The sequence below is a fragment of the Mytilus trossulus genome, unplaced genomic scaffold, assembly GCF_036588685.1.
Source record: "Mytilus trossulus isolate FHL-02 unplaced genomic scaffold, PNRI_Mtr1.1.1.hap1 h1tg000128l__unscaffolded, whole genome shotgun sequence".
NCBI classification, from domain to species: domain Eukaryota; kingdom Metazoa; phylum Mollusca; class Bivalvia; order Mytilida; family Mytilidae; genus Mytilus; species Mytilus trossulus.
The window spans coordinates 3675540-3696407 of NW_026963301.1; the positions used below are offsets into that span (position 1 = coordinate 3675540).

The 20868-nt window shown below is 31.6% G+C and overlaps 1 pseudogene; it reads left to right on the forward strand.

Moving 5' to 3' along the window:
• The first annotated feature begins 780 nt into the window (after positions 1-780).
• Positions 781-20868, forward strand: part of LOC134700304 (uncharacterized) — a 36979-nt pseudogene continuing 16891 nt past the window's right edge.

Sequence of the window (20868 nt, forward strand, 5' to 3'; positions counted from 1 at the left end):
TTTTAAATCTTATTTAAAAAATACATATTGTAATTATATTTTTTTTACATTTATTGTCAGAGGGTTATCACACTTTACATTACAAGAGCAAATATATACCTGTCGCAGACATAGCATTACATACACCTTATATATTTAAACACCAATTTACATAACTATTTCTTTTGTTTTATTTAATGCATGCATTTACAAATAAACTATAATTCTGTAAATCAAATCTTAAATGGAATTTCTGTTGTCTAGCTAATAAAAAGATATAAAGTTTGATGTTTGAATTTGTACACACAAGGTCACTTTCTCTTTGGATTAAACACTTAATACATTAATGTATACAAATTTTTATGTTCTTGGAGTTTCATTTTTCCATTTATCTAAGTAGAAGCTACTGATAAATTTATGTTAGAAGCACGTTATACACATTATTAGATGTTTTTTTATGAAATAAATTGCTAATACTGAACATAGTGATTAAGCTCCTGAGTGTATTGTGGCGTTATCAAAACAATGGCTGTTGTAATTAATATTTTATTTATCAATCTAACTTTGTTTTCTGTTTTTAAAATGTATAAAGACAAGTAGCTCCTATGTTTGCATTACTGTATCGGCTTACATTTGAAGCCAATGATTTAAAACACAGAGTGTTCTTTCTAAATGTCATTATTTAAGCTTTTTACAATCAATATTCATTGCATTTTTTTTTTAAATCTTATTTAAAAAATACATATTGTAATTATATTTTTTTTACATTTATTGTCAGAGGGTTATCACACTTTCAAAGCAATGAATAAAACAAAAAACGTGGACGAAAAAGTACTAGCACATTTTGACAGATTTTACAGAAACCATGAAAAGGCAATAATTTCAGCGCCAAAAGGGATTGATATTGTTTTGATTCATAATAAAGTTGAAGATGGACCAAAGTGCAATAAGGCAAATGAGGAAGAAAGAAAAAATAAAGTCCGGGTAAAGCTAAGAAAAAAATTTAAAAAAAAGTTGAGAACTGAAGGATTTGCTGTTGAAGAAATTGTTCTTAAAGACAAAGTTTATACGAAACTTCACTGTTCTTTTAGAAGACTCTGTATTGAAGCAGAAATGACACATCTACAAATGCCATTACAAGGAGTAAGTAACTTTCATTCATGGTATTGATTTCGTTTCTGACTGTTTATATGATGTTTAATGAAATTGTATGAAATAACTAATGTATGAAAAGTTTGAATTAGAATTTGGACAAAAGGAGTGAATTTGTAGAAATAAACTCATCATCCATACGAGGACTTAATTTAGTATATACGCCAGACGCGCATTGCGTCTACAAAAGACTCATCAGTGACGCTCGAATCCGAAAAAAGTTAAAAATGCAAAATATATTACGAATTTGAAGAGCACTGGGAACCAAAATTCCATTTTTTTTTTGCCAAATACAGCTAAGGTTGTCTATGTCTGAGTGAGAACAGCCTTAGTATCTAAATAATACATAACAGTATTTTAAATTCAATACGTTGTTGATTTATATTTATTCGCCAGGTAATTATTCTTATACGTGCTGTGGTGATGGAAGTGATATGAGTGATATTGAAAGGAACAATCTTACTGAAATATAATCGAAAAAGAACCGACAATATCATGAGAGAAACACGAACAAAAGAACAAACAACAATATATTAAACACATCTCGATCTGTTACTTCTGTAGAGATAATTCCAGTCATACTCCCATATTAGCATGCAGACCACTTTCGACAATCGCACTGTGATTACGACTATTGTCCCCCCCCCCCCCCCCCCCCCCGAAAAAAACCTTCTTAATGATGTCCTTAAGGGTTTATCTAAACATTATCACTAAGAACTCTTGGTTTAAAATCTGTCTTGTAAGCTGCAACCCCTATCAACGAAAAAATGATGGAAAATGCAAGCTCTAGAACATGGTTTTCCCTTGGAGATTAATACTCCATGTAGGTGCTTCTGGAGTTATGCAGTTCAAAGTTCACAATTGAGAAGTTATAGTTATATTTTACGTTAACGTTTGTTTTGAACAAAACCTCGTTGTGAATTATATATTATAGTGCCAGTAATGGCTGAATGCTAATATAAATGTCATATAGAACTTTATGAATACTGAAGAATAAATGATATTAAATTAATCAATTGTATATATATATTTACAGCTGACTTATCCAGATGAAGATCAAACAAATACGTGTTCCAAGTTTATAAACAAAACGTTTGAAAAAGACAAAAGTAAGTCAGCAAACATATCAAAACCACAAGCCGATCACAATGTGATACACAAATGCAGCATAACGTTAATATGTTATTTGATGAATTTACGTATTGTTTGCATTTGTTTCAATTGTTAAAAATTAAGTGGATTCATTTCATAATCACACTTGGAAGAAAAAATAATAAGTGACCTGCTCCCTATTAATTGATTTAACCCTAAAGTATATATATCTATCAATATATATGACAAAGTCATACATCAGAACATTATATATTGAGTGGAATCATTTTGATTCACTAGCTTCTGATTTGTTTACCTCTCAACTGCTCAAATCCAGTAAGAGTACTTTTAAACTTAAAACAACGTGTATGTTACTGTCTGATTACATTTTTTAAAATCATAATTATTTTTGACAATAATTGGATTTAACTGAATAATAAAGGCAACAGTAGTATACCGCTGTTCAAAACTCATAAATCCATGGACAAAAAACAAAATCGGGGTAACAAACCAAAACCGAGTGAAACGCATTAAATATAAGAGGAGAACAACGACACAACACCGAAACGCAACACACATAGAAACGGACCAAGCATCAGACAAAACACCACGAGAATAACAAATATAACATGAAAACCAAATACATGAATCTGAGATATGTAGTTATTATAAATTAAACACCAACACACAAAGTTTAACAGGCACCTAAAATTATTAAGGCAAATGCCTTTACAAGATGTCAAAGGATTGATTCTCATTACATGTTGTATTCTTGCACACATTATAAAATTGCATTGCAGATTATTGGGCTTGAGGATTTAAATGTTATAAAAATACTAATCTTTTTAGACAATTGAAATGGTAATCCTTATTCACACTTGTTTATTGAAACATAAATCCCACAAACGCGTGAGCATTATATTAGAATGTGATTCTGCACATACTCATGATTGTTAGATAGGCTATAGCCCATTAAGAAGTGCAAACGTCGCATATGACTTCATTTGTTTTCACTGTTTATTATACCTTGAAAACGAAACATTTTTCAACGCTTGATATACATGTTGCAGTATTTATATTTGAAGTCTGTTCCAATAAATAAAAAGGAAAATAATTAATCAAATGAAATCATCTTGTGCAGCAGTTACCAATTTCCCTGACCTGAAAAGCAGGATACGAACCTCACCTGCATAAAAGATTATCATTTACCAACTCCTTGGTTTTAAAGAGCTTGAAAATGCTACATTAACTTCATATAACGTTAATGTTCTATTATCTGTTTCGTAAATTATTTATTTTTTATTGTTCAGTCTATATTTGGTTTTATCAGTTTGATGCTGTTCTGTACTTATACATTCTGTCATTGTGATATGGTAATTTCTTGTATTCTGTTCGTTCATGTTTGCGTAATCTGTGATTTGTATATTTTGCATTTCTCTGTTTACATATTTGTTTGTGTCAATGATATTTAGATCATATATCTTAATGTTGACTTTTTGACTTGTTTGCATATTATTTATGTATGTTAACACACTGTGGTCAATATAAGTGTATGTAATGCCATATAAGCGATATGTTAAGCTAGCTTTTAAACAAGGTTGAATCCACATCTTCTACACAAGGAAATTCTTGTATCTAGTTATCAAAGTATCATAACAGAGATAAAAAGCTGTGTAAACTGTTCTATCAGAAGATTTTTTTCATTTAATTCCTAAGAAATAAAATTCAGAATGGAAATGAGGGATGTGTCAAAGAAACAACAACCCGACCATAGACAAAAAAACAGCAGAAGGTCACCAACAGGTCTTCAATGTAGCGATAATTCCCACACCTGGAGGCGTCATTCAGCTGGCCCCTAAGCAAATATATACTAGTTAGTTTTACTAATATCATCATTCAAATATTTATGTTTTGACCCAAGTCATCTTGAAAAAATCTTTGATGTCGGTGACGTATATTTTGATATAATGTTGACAAATCAAGACAGTAATATATGGATTAATAATGAAAGAAGGATCAAATATAGCCTTTAATATGTTAAATATTGATGGGTGTCCTGGTAAGGTAACTGTTTTGTCAAGTTCTTGATAATCTAACTTTGTTATGTTTTAGCTGTTCATCCAAAATCGACCAGATTTAAGATGAAGAGAATACATCTATTCGAGAACCATTTGAATCCTTCAAAGTTCTTCAGACCAGCAATCAGGACATTACTGGTATGATTAAATTCCGAACAAGCTATTCACTTGGTTTGTGCTTCCGTGATGAGCCTAGGCCCTCGACGGTTACAACTTTGCACATTTTGCATGCGTCTCTATCAATTATATTAACGGTCAATTGTAACTTGTCATCACTTATTCAACTAGATATAGGAAGATGTGGTGTGAGTGCCAATAAGACAACTCTCCATCCAAGTAACAATTTAAAAAGTAAACCGTTATAGGTTAAAGTACGGCCTTCAACACGGAGCCTTGGCTCACACCGAACAACAAGCTATAAAGGGCCCCAACATTACTAGTGTTAAACCATTCAAACGGGAAAACCAACGGTCTAACTGTTCATTTATCATAAAAATACCAAAGTAATGACGAACACGTGATAAATTATCTAAATATATACTGTGATAATTTGGTTACTCAGTTTACTCCTTTGTTAAAAACAATTTTGAAATTGATTGGTGCATTTGCAACATGACCCAAAGAGGAATTATTTTTGGAGGTCAGGTACCATAAAAGAATGTACGGTTTTACTCGATAACAGTGATTGAAAGGGTTATTCAAATGATCAATGCAAATGGTTTCATTGTGTTCCTTGTCTCAAGTACCGTGATACTTTCTATATTATACGTGGACCAACAACTCTCATCTGACTAAAGATTCAAGGCGATCACTAACACTGGTTTACAGGTGTTTGTTATCTTCAAATTTGGATCATCCTTTTACATATGTGAATTGTCGAACAATAATGCCGGAAATATACATTAAATCGGGCAATGACATATTACAAATACCATGACAGTCTTAACTGTCCTGATATTATCACTGTAGAATACAGAAAGAACTCTTGCATTTAGCCAGAACATTAATGGATCAAGCTGTATCAAGGTACGGAATTATGTACACATAGGGCAAATGAATAAGATGTACCCTATTTTTGATTCAATGCTAAACATATGGAAATTTTATAGAAAATGCACAGCATTATCCTTGTACCCTCATATTTGGGAATTTCATTACTGATTGATATAAGATTATTGCATGCAGTTCTAGCTTTGATTTTCTTAAACGAGTTTATTAATGAAGCTATTGGTTAACACAAATTAAAATATGGCCCAAATCAAATACACCTTTTAGGGTGCGCTCGCCTTTTGTGACTCAGCACGACGTTTTTTTTTTGGAATTTACAGGTTACTACGAACTTTGTGTAATATTAAATAAACACTAGCACATCATAGAAAAGCAGGTGAGTAATCTATGTTGTAAATTTTATAAGAAAAATCTCTGTATTAAAGACTGTGGATTTTCTATAAAAATGTTGGTGTATTTGCCACAAAGAACTCTTTTTTCTATAAAATGCAATGAAACAATAAGTAATAATACTTTGCATCAAGTTTCCCCTTGGTATATGTACAAAACGGTATATCTCTATTATTCATTATAGCTGTAGTTTTGTTACAATTGAAGTTTGAAAAAATCGTACGAAAATGGCTATAGAAGGGATCCTAAACCTAAGGTTAATTACAAAGAGTTTAAGTTTGGTTGCTTTAGTTTAACGTTTTCAATTAGGTTGAAAGTTAAAACTACAATATCATGTGTTGTTACAAGTACATAATCATTGATTTTCACGGAATAAACACAATGAATATTTATTATTTCAAAGTCCCAGATATGCATGCAATATTCGCCACTAGAAGCGAAGCAATAAAAGTAAATCAGTCGATCAGTTGTTTTCTTTTATCATTGACAGGTTAATAATATTCTTATCCATATGAACCTCATTCATGATGTTAAAAAAGATGACATTAAGCTATTGGAAAAAGATGTTGATGGGAATTGTTTGACAAGAACATTTTTTAACACAGGTTTGCCTTCATTTTGGATTTAACATTTCTAATAAGCGAGCTTGATAAATGTCAGTTATTGGTTACATTCCAGAAACCTTACTAACCTTAATATAGGGTGACGGGGATAAAATATTCGATAGGTGGTACAGATGAGGTCAATTCCTGACTTAGATTTATGACAACCACTTATGTAAAGATACAGTTCTACAGTAGTATTTTATATTCAAAGTACATATAATTCCATCACATGTGTAATTTTATTAATAGCTGAGCAGAGTATATATGTAGTAGAGCCACAAGGAAGACTGACACTGATTATAGCTGTTTTTGTCAATGCTTATCACATGTATCGTTGTTTTAAAAGAACTTATAAGGAGAAGTTACAAAACTGTTCAGATTTAAAACAAAATAATCATTGTGGCAATTCCTGATATCTCTGTTCGGGTATCGATTATGTTTTAATTGAAATTTGAGAAATTTAAGTAACCAACATTACATCTTCTTTTTGTACAGGTGCAAATTCAACTTTAACAACGGACAGAAAATTCGATAACTTAAGCATGTTAAGTGAGTATTTGCTTAAGCATTATACTCTAAATAAAGGATGTTTAGTACATGTAAGTATATCAAAACTATTGTGATAATAACCTCATTTATATGACAAAATCAATCATAAATTAACATAGAATCCCGTAAGACATATACACAAAGGAAGTGTGCATAATCAGGCTCGAATATAGCAGGATTTCTTATAAAAAACAACTGACAAAACTAGAATAAATAAGATATTTTCTGCATGAAGATGGGTTTAAGACCTATTGATGGATTCAACTGTTGTCTTGTTTTTAGTTGAGTTTTTGTTTTTTGTTGACATAAACCTCATTTCCAATTCTAAATTTTATTGAATCTTTCATCAATGTGAATAATGACGGTAGTTGTTTGACATTGAACGTCCAATCGAATATTCTAGATTTTCCTTACTTGAAGAAACTTGATGTGTATACAGACATTTTGATTTTACATGAGCCCTCAGAAGATAGCACACGTTATGATGTGCAGCCTGAGAGTACAAATAAAGAAACGCAAGATGTTCAGGACGAAGAGAGGAAAAATGTTAAGGAAGATCCAAGAAAAGTTCTAAATGATAAATGGAATACTCTTTTGAAGTATCAGCCATTGACAAAAATTCGTAACTATTTCGGGGAGAAAATTGCCTTTTATTTTACCTGGTCTGGTTTGCTAATGACGTCATTATGGTTTCCAGTGATATTTGGTCTGACTATCTTCATATTTGGATTACTAAATAGGTAATTATATATATTTTTTTAATTTCTTTTTTTCACTTTTATGTTTCCTTGTAATTCTTTATCCCCGTAGTTGTAAAGTAGTTTTGTTTGATTAATAAAAGAGGGACGACAGATACCAAAGGAACAGTTAAACTCGTAAATCTAAAACAAACTGACAACGCCATGGCTAAAAATAAAAAAGACAAACAGAAAAACAATAGTACACATGACACAACATAGAAAACTAAAGAATAAACAACACGAACCCCACCAAAAACTAAGGGTGATCTCAGGTGCTCCGGAAGGGTAAGCAGATCCTGCTCCACATGCGGCACCCGTCGTGTTGCTTAATATGTAATAAACCTGTAGTTAGTAATCACAAAATATAACAAACAGCCAGATTTATTCCCTTAATGACTAACCTTAGTATTGGATTGAAATGTTTCAGCAAAGTACTGAGAGAAATAAAGACAAACATCATGACTAACATAACCCAAAAAAAAATCAGGCCTTTGTATTTTGATTCCAAATATGTTTTCTTTTACCATGTTTACTTTCTATTTTATATATTGGAACGCAATTATTTATTAGAGGGAAATTAAAATATACAGATAAATCTAACTTTTATACGCAATACCTGTATTTTTAAAAAAATACTATGAAATATTGCATGGTTGAAATAATCGTATCCGCAATTATAGATCGATGTGTCGGGTTTCTCATTTCATATATTTTTAATTCTTTTATACAGTGTCATTAATGGAACCGATAATTCAAGGTAATACATGGATGTTTGTAAGGTTCTGTGTTTGTCTTCAATATCACTGTCTGCGATCGTTATTATATCTTAGTTACCAGCAATTTAAATTTGAGGTAGCACTCCACAGTTAGGTGTGTAGTTTGGCATTTTGGCCCTTGTGCAATAAAATTCTTTTTTGGATAGCTGAGTATTAAAATAGCCTTTGTATTGTGTTTATACGAAAATCAAGATTATTTAATGTATGTAATATACGCTGTTTTCTGTATGACAGTCCGTATTTGCTTGTCCCTATCATACATTGGTCCTGCAATTATTGTAATGATTTTTTCCAACTTTTTATCGCACTAACTTTGTAATTCGATTCTACGAAAACAAGTGGCGAAAGACACCCATATTTTATTTGATCATTAGGAAGATTTATTAAAACAGTTTCTAAAAAGGTATCACTCAAAGGCATTGAAATTCTAGTTTGATCCAATTTTTTTTAATTTTTTTTTTGGGGGGGGATATGAGACATGTTCATCCTCCTTTTTACAATATTTTACGGTAAATATATTCAGAATGTTGCCAAGGATACACATAAAAGGGATTCATTTTCACTGTTTTAACTTTTAAAAATCAAATCTATGGAATATACTGATTACATACATATGCACATGTACAACACAAACAGTTAGGTTAATGTATTAGAAATCCAGGAATAGGAGATAATAAAACATTTTGTGGCTTATTTTTAATTCTATTTTCTAACTGTGGAGTGCTACCTGAGTAGGCATAGAAAGCACAAAGAACTTGGACGGGAAAAATTCTGAGGTCAAACACATTCATGTATGATCAGGGTTTGAAAGGGTAGGTTTATAGAAACGTCAACACTGGGGATAAACCACTTTTATCATATTGGCACCAGGGCTCCTGTGAGGTATCAAATTTTGAACAAAGAAAAATAAGAGACAAAAACTAACATGGCTAAATAGTTTTTATATAAAAATGGAAAGAAAAAGAAATAAAATTTTGGTTCTAAAAGTTTTGTAATGAATATTTCTTCTGTTATTTTCTAATTTAACTGCAGTATAATATTTTTGATGTCTTCATAAGAAAAAGAAAAATGCGGATAAATTAGTAAATCTAGTAACTAAACATAGACAATAGATTTCAGAATGATAGGGCAATGCAGTGTTAAAATGATCGTGTTTACAAAATTGAAGATCGATTTGATTTAGTAAATCTGTTCATACTTTACTTTCTTTTATACAGTGCAATTAATGCAGATAATTCAAGGTAATACATGGTTGATTGTATGTTTGTTTGTTTGTATTCGATGTCTATGGTAATTGTTATATGTTAGCGGCCAGCTTTTATTTAGTTTGTTAAAGCGGGAATACATAGAAAGATAAACGAACCTTTTCAAAATCAAAATTACTAAAAACCGGTGGTAAGCACATACGAAAAATGTTTGAAATGAACACAAACAGGACAAAAATTACAGACAAAAGAAAGCTGTAGATCAAATAATGAAAGTATCAAAATACTTAACTCCAAAGAAATTTAATCATTAAGACACCCCGTCTCCCTGTAAGACATTATGGAATGCTATATACATTTTGAAATTCAGAAAAAACAAATTGAGCAATGCATTGTTAAAATGATCGTGTTTGTGAAATTGAAGATATATTTGATATGGTAAATCTATTTTACTTTTTTTTTATACAGTGCCATTAATTCAACAGATAATTTAAGGTAATTCACGATGATTGTATGTTTGTTTGTGTGTATTCGATGTCTATGGTAATTGTTATATGATAGCGACCAGCTTTTGTTAAGTTTGTTCATTCGGAAATACATAAAAAGATAAACGACCTTTTTCAAAACCCAAATTACTAAAAACTGGTGGTAAGCACACCCGAAGAGTGTTTGAAATTGACACAAACAGACCAAATGCATCAGACTAGTGAAACCTGTAGATAAAATAATGAAAGTATCAAATTACTGAACTCCGAGGAAATTTAATCATTAAGACATCAAGTCTCCCTGTAAGACATTATGAAATGCTATATTTATTTTGAAATTCAGAAAAAACAAATTACGTACACGAACAACTATAACTAAGTAGGTTTTGTATGCAAATGATCTAAAAATTTTCATCAGAATTTTTTTTTCTATAATTTTCAAATATGCAGACAGTCATTTATTATTTTCAAGACATTATTGGTAAAATTAATCGAATAAAGTCAATTATTAATGATTTTTTCAGTTTAATAATTTCATATTTTTCTTCGTTTTTTACAGTGCCGTAAATATAACAGATGATTCCAGGTAACTGAAGTTAATTAACTGTGTAATATCACATTAATTGGTTCAGTCTATATTCACTATTTTCAGTTAAACAATTTCAATTGATATGTTATAGTATGTCTTTCTATGTTGGGAAGTTAAATACTGTTATCACTAAGTGTAAAAGTTGTTACCTTTTAAATATTTCAACCCGCTGCTTTTGTTTTCATATATCCTTAGGAACTTGATGTACAGGTGTTGTTTGTTGATGTGGTTTACAAAGTGTTTCTGGTTCTGTTTTTTTCATAGATCAGACCTTTGTAAAGTTTTGTCTTCATCATACAAAATGAAGCACGATACCTTCTGTCATGGCTTTAGTATCATAAAATACACGAGAATAACATAACTATGCACTGCGTAGATACATGTACCAATGTTTTATTAATTAGGTAAAGGATAATGTTTGTGATATGTTTTAATCAGAGTAAATGTAAAAGTCAGTGGGTGTTGGTAATTCAATACCTTTCAGACTATTTGATTGTAGCAAGTAAAGCCCCTGCTAAAATAGATCGTAAGATTTTTTTGCGTGGAAGATCTATAAAATAGATGTCATGGCACTGTCAAATTACCATTTCGAGTAGTCTCGTCAGCTACGTCATGTCCACGATGGTTCCCTGAGACAATAAAAAAAATATGTAATTGTACTGTTGTGTGCGCGTCTCATGTCGTTCGGACAACAGTCGTGCGACAGTCGTGCAACAATCGTACGACAATAATACGACAATCGTGAGTTTTTTTTAAAGTTTTCATGTATTGGGATGCGCTTGTAACTGTCGTGCGACTGTCGTACAACTGTTGTGTAAATATGATGAGAGCGAGTGGCGACTCTCCGGAAAAGCTCTTGAAACATGCCAGACTTCATTCACATGGATCCAACATAATCACCGGCAGATTCATGTTTCAACTCTTGCATCACTGTAATATACTGCCCCCCCCCCCAAAAAAAAAAAAAAACAACATCAGGCGCTTTAAGAGCCATGGCTTAACACCCACAAACGTCTGACGTTTCTGTATTGGAGAATTGATAAGAAGTAGTGGATTCGTAAACGATAATCAACGAGCGACTTTAGTCGCGAGTTGATTATCGTTTTCGAATACACTACTTCTTATCAATTCTCTAACTTAACCCGTTTCTAGTAAAACGACTATCTGTTTCATGATCTGACAATGAATCAACGAAGTTTCATGAAAATAATTTCGTATTTTGTCTTTTTTATTCTCTAATATCTGGAAATGGTTAGATCCACATAGTTCACATTTATATTTAACTTAAGATAAGTTTAATTTAACTTAAATCGGTTGTTATCTACCCTTACTAATTCCGGATTGTATACTTGTAAATAATGATTTCTTTCAATAATTAATCATTACAAATTTTTTATATTGATTAGGTTTTAGTATTCATAATTAATTCAAAAAGACAAATAATTATTAAACGGATGTTTTTGTAATCTTGTTTGGAAAGTTAAAATAAAATACTTACCAACATTTGAAAACCTTGAATATTTACATATAAAGTATTGAACAACCAGATGAGTTTCATGTTTATAGTCTTTATATGGTCCAATTCTTTGATAAAAAATTCTTTGGTTTAGATAGATTGGATATACAACCTATATTCAAACGGACTAAGCTTACTTATAAATGCCACAATAAAACCAACTCACAACATTCTAGTTGATGACAAAATGAAAACAATGATTGGTCTTAATTGAACAATAATATATAAATATTGTGTTAACTGGTTCGCTTTCATTATATATGTTTAGATTGTTTCAACGTTATTACATTTGGCATCCATCTTAAATCAGTAAATACACTAGTAATATTTGTGGTACGCATTCTGAAACCCAAGCAGAATTGCTTCTGCTACAAATATACAATATATAAGTATGTCAATTTAAAAGTGTATCTTGAAATGTGTTTATAGCCGTGATCGTCTAGTCGTTAGCACTGAAAGACACAACTTTGATAGCAACAGTACCAAGTTCAATCCTAGGACCCGGAATATTTTTTTCCATTTTACTGTGTTTCTCTACCAACATATTTTTTTGAATCTAAGAGGTATCTTTATTTCATTTTTCATAACAAGTTGACAGTTTTGTTTCTGGTTTAAGAGTCAAAGAAGTAGTTTTACAGTTGTAGCTTATCACAATTTATTCACATTCAAAAGGGGATGGCCTTGTACGTTAAAAGTGATAAGTGTTATATGTACATGGGTGTTTATTTTATAAAGGAACTGTACTAATAAGTCATATTTACAATTCCTTGATTGTATGATGTTATTTATTCTTTTATATATAAAAAAGACAAAAATATAGTTTATTGACATATATTGACAAATAAACGCTTTAAGAGTGATATTAAAATATTGTTTTTTAATATAAGCGCCCATGGTCTAGTGGTATCATGCATAGACTACAAACTTCACTGTCGAAAATGCGCGCGGGTTCGAACCTTTCATCTGTCACTCGTTTTTGAGAGGATTACATTTCGTAAGTTAAAAGCTTAAAGTTATGACATAAGTTATCTTAAGTTAACAGGGTGGTCAGTGGATTCCGAAAAAATAATCCACTATTAGAACAATAGACTGACGTCAGAGAAGTGGGTTAAATATTAACGGACTCGAATCAACGCTAACATGACTCCATTTGCTCTTTTCATAGGCCGGCAAGGCACATATTTAACAGGGTCGAACATAATCGTTCTTGGGGGAAAGCCGTCCTCTTTAAACGTTTTGTTCTTCTAAAACATGCATTACCACCGAATTGTATTCTTCTAAATCAAACGTAAATATGCTGCACGAATGAAGTACCACTGTCGTACGACGGCCAATCAATGATGTGCGGGCATCGTACGAAATTTGGTATTCATGAAACAATCGTGCTATAGTATCACCAGTGTCTTGCAACAGTCGTGAGATATTCGTACGACTCTTCTGCAACGATTGTTTTATTTAAATTAATTGTTTTGGTACCCACTACAATATCGCACATTTGTCGCACGACTATGGAAAGAATATCTCACAACAGCAGTTATACTACAACAAATTGTAGAGAAAAAAAAGGTGCATCTCCAATCGTATCACGACACACGGCAGCGCCACGATGCTCAAAATATCGTGCAAATGACGTGGGATTTGAACAAATTTCATGTTGTTGAGCTGCAAAGATGTGTCGTGGGTTCGTTGCGGCTAGGGTTTTAAGTTAAGTATTTTTTTTTTAGATAAGTTGGTATTTAAAGAGGTCTGTCAGTTTTGTAATATGTAAAAAACTTAATCTTTAGCAATTTTCAAAATTTACGACTTGCCAAGATGTACCCAAACAGTTGTTGTGCATTACTTTGATGTGTTTGAGATCTTTTGTGATTTTACTTTTGACATAAAGTCATTTTGAATTGGCTACTAAAAGATTCTTTTTCCATCAGATATTGCAATTCCGCAAGAAGAAAAGCTCAGCAAACCCATATACACCGGATGAATCCAAAATGCCGTGGAATATAGCTGTGATACTCGTGGTATTTCTGCTGTATAATAATATTAGAAAAATTTAATTTCGTACGGTTAAGTCAGTCATTTGACTTATTTTTCTTATTTATTACCTAGGGTAACACCAATATTGGCATTCTTCTACGAAGGCTGTGACAATGAAGCCACACCATATTATGCTGTTTTCATATGTGTCTGGGGTAAGTCTAATAATTGAATCTGTTTGCAAAAGATTGTTTGATTTACTGTTTTTATGAAGAAACTGCAGTACATCGACTCAAAGATGAGATCAATATTCTGTTCGTTCTATCCATTAATATCAAGCTAACAGTAAATGATACTGTTTGCAAGTACTTTTCTCAAGTTGCTCAAAATATACAGAGACTTTGATAACAGTGGTCTGATAACGCTCGAATGAAAACCAAAATCAACAGTTAACTTTACAGTGTTTACATTATTGGTAATTACATCTTGCATACATTCAAAGAAAACATATTCTAATATGACGTCCTTATAACGCATTGTTAACAAAGCCGTGTTCTAATGAGCACAACAAATATGTTTGACACATGCACACGGACTTTTTATATTAACGTAATTTCCATCGTTATCCTTTTAAATATTTACAATTAAGCTAACATAAATTTTTATTATATATTTTTATCAAACAACATATATTTACCCTGCTCGTAGTTTTTAAACTTATCAAATATGTAATGTAATATACAGACACCTCGGGGAGGAAACGGAAACAGCCAAACATTCTTACGGTATTTTCGTATGCTTCGACCTATAAATTAATTGTATTTGTCATGTTAGAATCGAAATAATTCCTTCATGTCATGCTCTATGTTCATTTTAACATGGGTAGTCATTATATTTGACCAACGCTCAGTGTAAAATATCGACAAATGTAATGCCTATCCATGTTAAAATGAGCATAGAGCATGACATGAAGGAATTATTTCTTAATTTAAAATATCTTTTCAAATAGTCAGTAGCGTAGTAATAAACGAAAAGAACTGCGTGAGCTTTACTTAAGCAAACAAATCGACATGATGTTGATGCGGAATGTCTTACTAAAAAAACTGTTCTCGCGACAAATGACAAATTGTGTTGTACATTCAAGAAAATTAGAAATAAAACATGCAAACAAGTATTTCAATAAAATCAACCAAACAATCAATTAAGAAAGCCAGGAAGTCTTTTTCTTCAGGAACAATATTTCTTAAATTATGGAAGAGAAAAACTGCTTCATTAGCCTATAAATGGGCAGTGGATGGATTCGAAGTGACAGAAACAGACAGACCAGAGTTCTACGGAACAAAACGAAAGAAAGTAAGAGATATTTGTTTTAATCTGTTTACATAATTAGTATGGAAATAAAACATAAATTCGACTATTGTCAGTCATGCTTTATTCCATATCAATTATACATCCAAAAGCCACTTATGTACTATATATGTGTTTATTTTTTTCATTTTTGTCCTAATGAGACATCAAAATAGCATATACAGACACTGTGAATACGAGTGTTTACCCTCAATATATCACACAAATGTTTTGTTGACAAAATACAATAGCAATAAAGGAATAGTACTGGAACTTGCGACGGCGATTTCCAACATTTTGAAGTACGATGAGCAACAAAAGACGTTGAAATTGCTGTCATATGCATGCTAAGAATTTTCGGGTAATGTTTTTTTTTAACATGTTTTGCCTTTATCTCACATTTATGATGATGTTTTTGTCAAGGAATGACTAGGAATACTTTCCTTAAACAAAGAAAGTTCCAGTGTGAAGCGTATTTTATGAATGCAAATAAAACGAATGTGTAGATATAAATGAAGTCTTTTAAAGATGCATATTTTAAGATTTACTGCTACGTTTAGAATACGTGTTTGTACTAATTTAATTAATTGTTCAGTACTTTAATTATTTCAATATGCTAAAAGGTATATATAACTCTGTCTCTAGCGTATAGAAAAAAACTATAAAAATAAAACTATAAAAACATTTAAAATTTAATGCATTCAATAAAGTTTAAAATCTAAATTTTAATTCATATTTTACTCGTAAGTTATTTTGTTGCTCTTAATTGTAATAAGTTCATGGAAAATTCTACTGCGCCATAATTTGACCACTTAAACCGCATACAAAATATGCAATTACAAATTCGTTGTGAATGGTCAATGATATATTTTTATCGTGGTAATAATTGCTTACAAGGTATATAGATCTGCTTGAGAAAAAGAAATGATGCATTTGAGAACATCATTAATATTAATAACTTTTGTTCGTGCACAGACAATATAAATGATAGAAATAAGACTATACTAGAGATATTTGAGAACATATATATCTAAAAGTGTCAAAGTTTGCATTCCAATTTATGTTGGAAATATTTTATCCAATAATTCTCACCAATTACTTATTTGAAAAATTGTAAATTCCATCGCAATGATTTATTTCTTGTTGTTAACACACTTAAAAGTGGCCAAAAAAAACCAATACGTTATTTCAAAAGGCACACAGAGCTACATTGTACTTCAACATAATGGCCTTCATTTATCAGTGCAATATCCTGATGGAATGATGAGAATCCAGTACTTATATATTTTTTCCCGCATATAAACTTGCTTTTGAGGTATAAAAAAATGCCAGCATTTTATTCTAATTTTCACAACGGGTCTATTTCAAATGTTTTCCAAATCCAATATGTCCAACATATCCAAGAAAATGCCGGATTTAGTGATTTCTGTTTCAAATGTTTTACACAGAATCGATAACCTGTGTTGTGCCCGCCAATTAGTATGCCATAAATATGGACAACAGTAGTATACTGATGTTCAAAACTCATTAATCGAAAGGAAAAAACCAAATCCGGGTCACAAACCAAAACCGAGGGAAACTCATTAATGATAAAAGTATGACGACATAACATTGACATGTAACACACAGAGAAACGAACTAAGCACTAGACAAAATCCGATGAGAATACCAAATATAACATCAAAACTAAATACATGAACTTGGGAAAGAAAAGTACCGTGACACGTCTTATAATAATGTAAATTCACACTCAAATATAACAGCAAAACAAACGACACAAAAGAAGCACATCGTTTCAATATAACACACACATACACGAACTATAATATAACAATGACCATAGACCTAACTTGGTACAGGACATTTTTTAAAGAAAAAAATGGTTGGTTGAACCTTGTTATGTGGCTTGCCAAACCTCCCGCTTTAAGGTCAACATTACAGGATGACAATACAAATAAATAGGTAAACATATTAGACAAAGCAACACACGAATAATAGCTTACAAAAGGCACTAGGTTTAAAATGCAATACGCCAGAAGCGCGCCTCGTCCACACAAGACTCACCAAATTACGCCCAGATACAAAAGTTCGAAAGTAAAAACAAGTTCAAAGTTGTACAGAACCGAGAGTTTCTGCATGGGATTAGAACATACTTATTATTAAGAACAATTTATGCTTTTGCAGTAAATTTCATAAAGATATACATGATAAAACTGAAGTATTAACTAATAACAGAAAACAAATAAAATTGAGAATGGAAATGGAGAATGGGACAAAGAGACAACAACCCGAACATAGAGCAGACAACAACAGAAGGTCACCAACAGTTCTTCAATGCAAAGAGAAATTTTCGCACCCGGAGGCGTCCTTCAGCTAGCCCCTTAACAAATATATACTAGTTCAGTGATAATGCCATACTAAACTCCACATTGTACACAAGAAACTAAAAGTTAAAATAAAACAAGACTAACAAAGGCCAGTGGCTCCTGACATGGGACAAGCGCAAAAATACGATGGGGTTGAACATGTTTTTGATATCTCAACCCTCCCCTTATACCTCTAGCCAATGAAGAAAAGTAAACGCAAAATAATACACACATTAAATTTCAAGTCTAGAGAATTCCGAATCTAATGTCAGAAGATGTAACAAAGAAAATAAACAAAATGACAATAATACATAAATAACATCAGACTACTAGCAGTTAACTGACATGCCAGCTCCAGACTTCAATTAAACTGATTGAAAAATTATGTCTTCATTATATGAATTTCAGGCAAAATCCTCCCGTGAGGGGTTAAGTATCATACCATCATAAGATATATGAGAAGAACATAACCCGTGTCATGCCAACAACTGGTTTTTAAACAGTGGCGTTTTGTTCAGATGCTAAGACCCTATACTATAAGTGAATCAATATTAACGGCAACATATGCAGTCTTTAATGACCTGACAACAGTATCGTAACTATACCCCTTCTTAATAAGTATTGTTAGCTTATGAGGTGAATATTGACATTTTTGTGCTTTCTAAAAAATATTTCAATACAATATTGGATGTGAAATACCTGAACGTATAAGAAGTCTGCATGTTGAGCTATATTTATGTTATACCGATGATAACATTAAGTAAATCGTATAAATGTTTTGACAAGTTTGTGATATCGAAAACCTTGGTGTTATAATTTTTCAGTAAAACATAAATTTCTCTCGTTAAAATCTAAAACACTGCTACATACACGAGCGAATCGTACAAGTTGAGATATATAAACACCGTAAGATGGTGACAAGGGAACGTCTACATATAATAATGGATAATTAACGATAGGAATTGAAAAAGCATCTCTTTTATCATAAATTTTAGTACTAAGCTTTCCGTTAATGATATAGATGTAAAGATCGAGGAAAGGGCAGTGGTCATTGTTAGTATAAGCTTTATCTAAAGTAAGTTAAACAGGATAAATGTCTTCAGCATACATACTGAAGTCGTCATTATTGAGAGCCAAAATATCTTCCAAATATTTTAAAGTATTATTACATTTGTGTATCAGATGTTGTTTCGACGGGTCTTTGCTGATTTTTGTCATCAATTGTAACTTATACCAATACAAAAACAGGCCAGCAATCAGTGGCGCACAGTTAGTTCCCATGACAATGCCGATAAACTGAAGATATACGGAATACGGAATCTCCAAAGCGAACACAAATGTTATCTAGTATAAATTTATAGGCAAATATAGTATCAAAGCATGTCCAATTGACATAATTTTTTTGTATATTGCTACTAAAAAAATACCTAAAAGAGTTTCAACATATATATTCACATTCTGACTTTTTAAATACCCATTTATTTAGGTGTGTGATTTTTTTTCTTAATGAGAGTGTGAGTCAATGTGGTATATAGGGTAGAAAAATCAAAACTTTGAACAAATTGAAAATCACCAATATAAGAATGCAATTTATCAAGTACTTCCAACGAGTTTTTGACACTCTAAAAGTAATCAATTTTACTATTTTCGCAGGCTTTGTTTGAACAATTTATTATCGGTTTTTTTTATTGTACAAAGTGTACTGGTAAGAAGAATAGATATTTAAGTAGTGGAACAGGTGTCGTTTTCTGCAAATGAAATCAGTTGGAATGTTAGGGAATTGATGATTTCTTTTCATAGAACTTCAATGTAAAATTTACGTCAAACAATAATAATGTTATTAGCAGCTTTATCGACCGGGACGAACACAAATTCCTTGGCTAGATCTTTTAGTTTATGTTTGATACAAGAAATAGGTTTATTGTGGTTATTGTTAAGAGTTAATGTTCTTTAAAATGTTAAATACGTATATCAACTATGTCCATTACTGAATTAAAAAAAAGGTCCATAGATTTTTTTCAGGTTTTCCCGTTTTATCCATTTCAAACAGTATGTACAGAGTGAGTCGTGGATGATATTACGGCACTCATTGCAATTGACGGGGCGATATCAAGGTCCTTTACTGAGGAATGATTTTAACTCTCGGTCTTAAACGATGTTAAGTTCCCATGTTATGACATAGTAAATGGGATACATAACATAAGCCAACACAAAAAAGACACAACTGACTTAGTCAAGGCTTCAACTAAAAAAAGTGGTAAAACACAGCAGAAAAAAGTACGGAACAAAAGAGACACTTGACAGGGAAAAATATACGTAGAATAAACTCATCATATATAACATGATTGAAATTTATATTTGCACTAGACGCGCTTTTCGTCTATAATAGACCCATTATGGATCCTCGAATAAGAAGCACCAGATAAAGTACGAAGTTGAAGAAGAGCATTCTGGACGTTTCATATCAGTAAACTCATCATAGATACCAGGACTAACTGTCATATTCCTGACGTGGTACTGGACTATTTTAGAAAAAAAAATGTGGTTATAACAAAGTGTAATTGCTACAAATTAGTAATTCATTGTATTTCACTGCAGCAAATTGATTTTAGTAAGGTATTTATTAATTTATTCAATACATTGATAATTTTTGTCTGTATTGCAAAGTAAAGTTTCTTTTTAGCATCCAGTGACAGGGAATGACCACTGGTATTATCCAATAAAGAAACGGCTTACAAAGTTCCTGCTGTCTGGGTTGATTTTAGTCTTCATATTATGTATTGTTTTGGCAAGTGTGATTGGTATCCTTATTGGCAAGGCGTTTGTTCGTTTGAAATACTGTCCACACGACACTGACAAAGGCTGTGTGCTTGGTACAAAATTTGGTTCATTTCTGCTTCACATGATATCAATTGTAATATTTGATAAAGTAAGTAAAATGGATAACAGAAAAAAGACAGTGCACCGCATATTACAGCACTTCAGTGTTTATTTGATTATTAATATGTTGTCATTTTAAT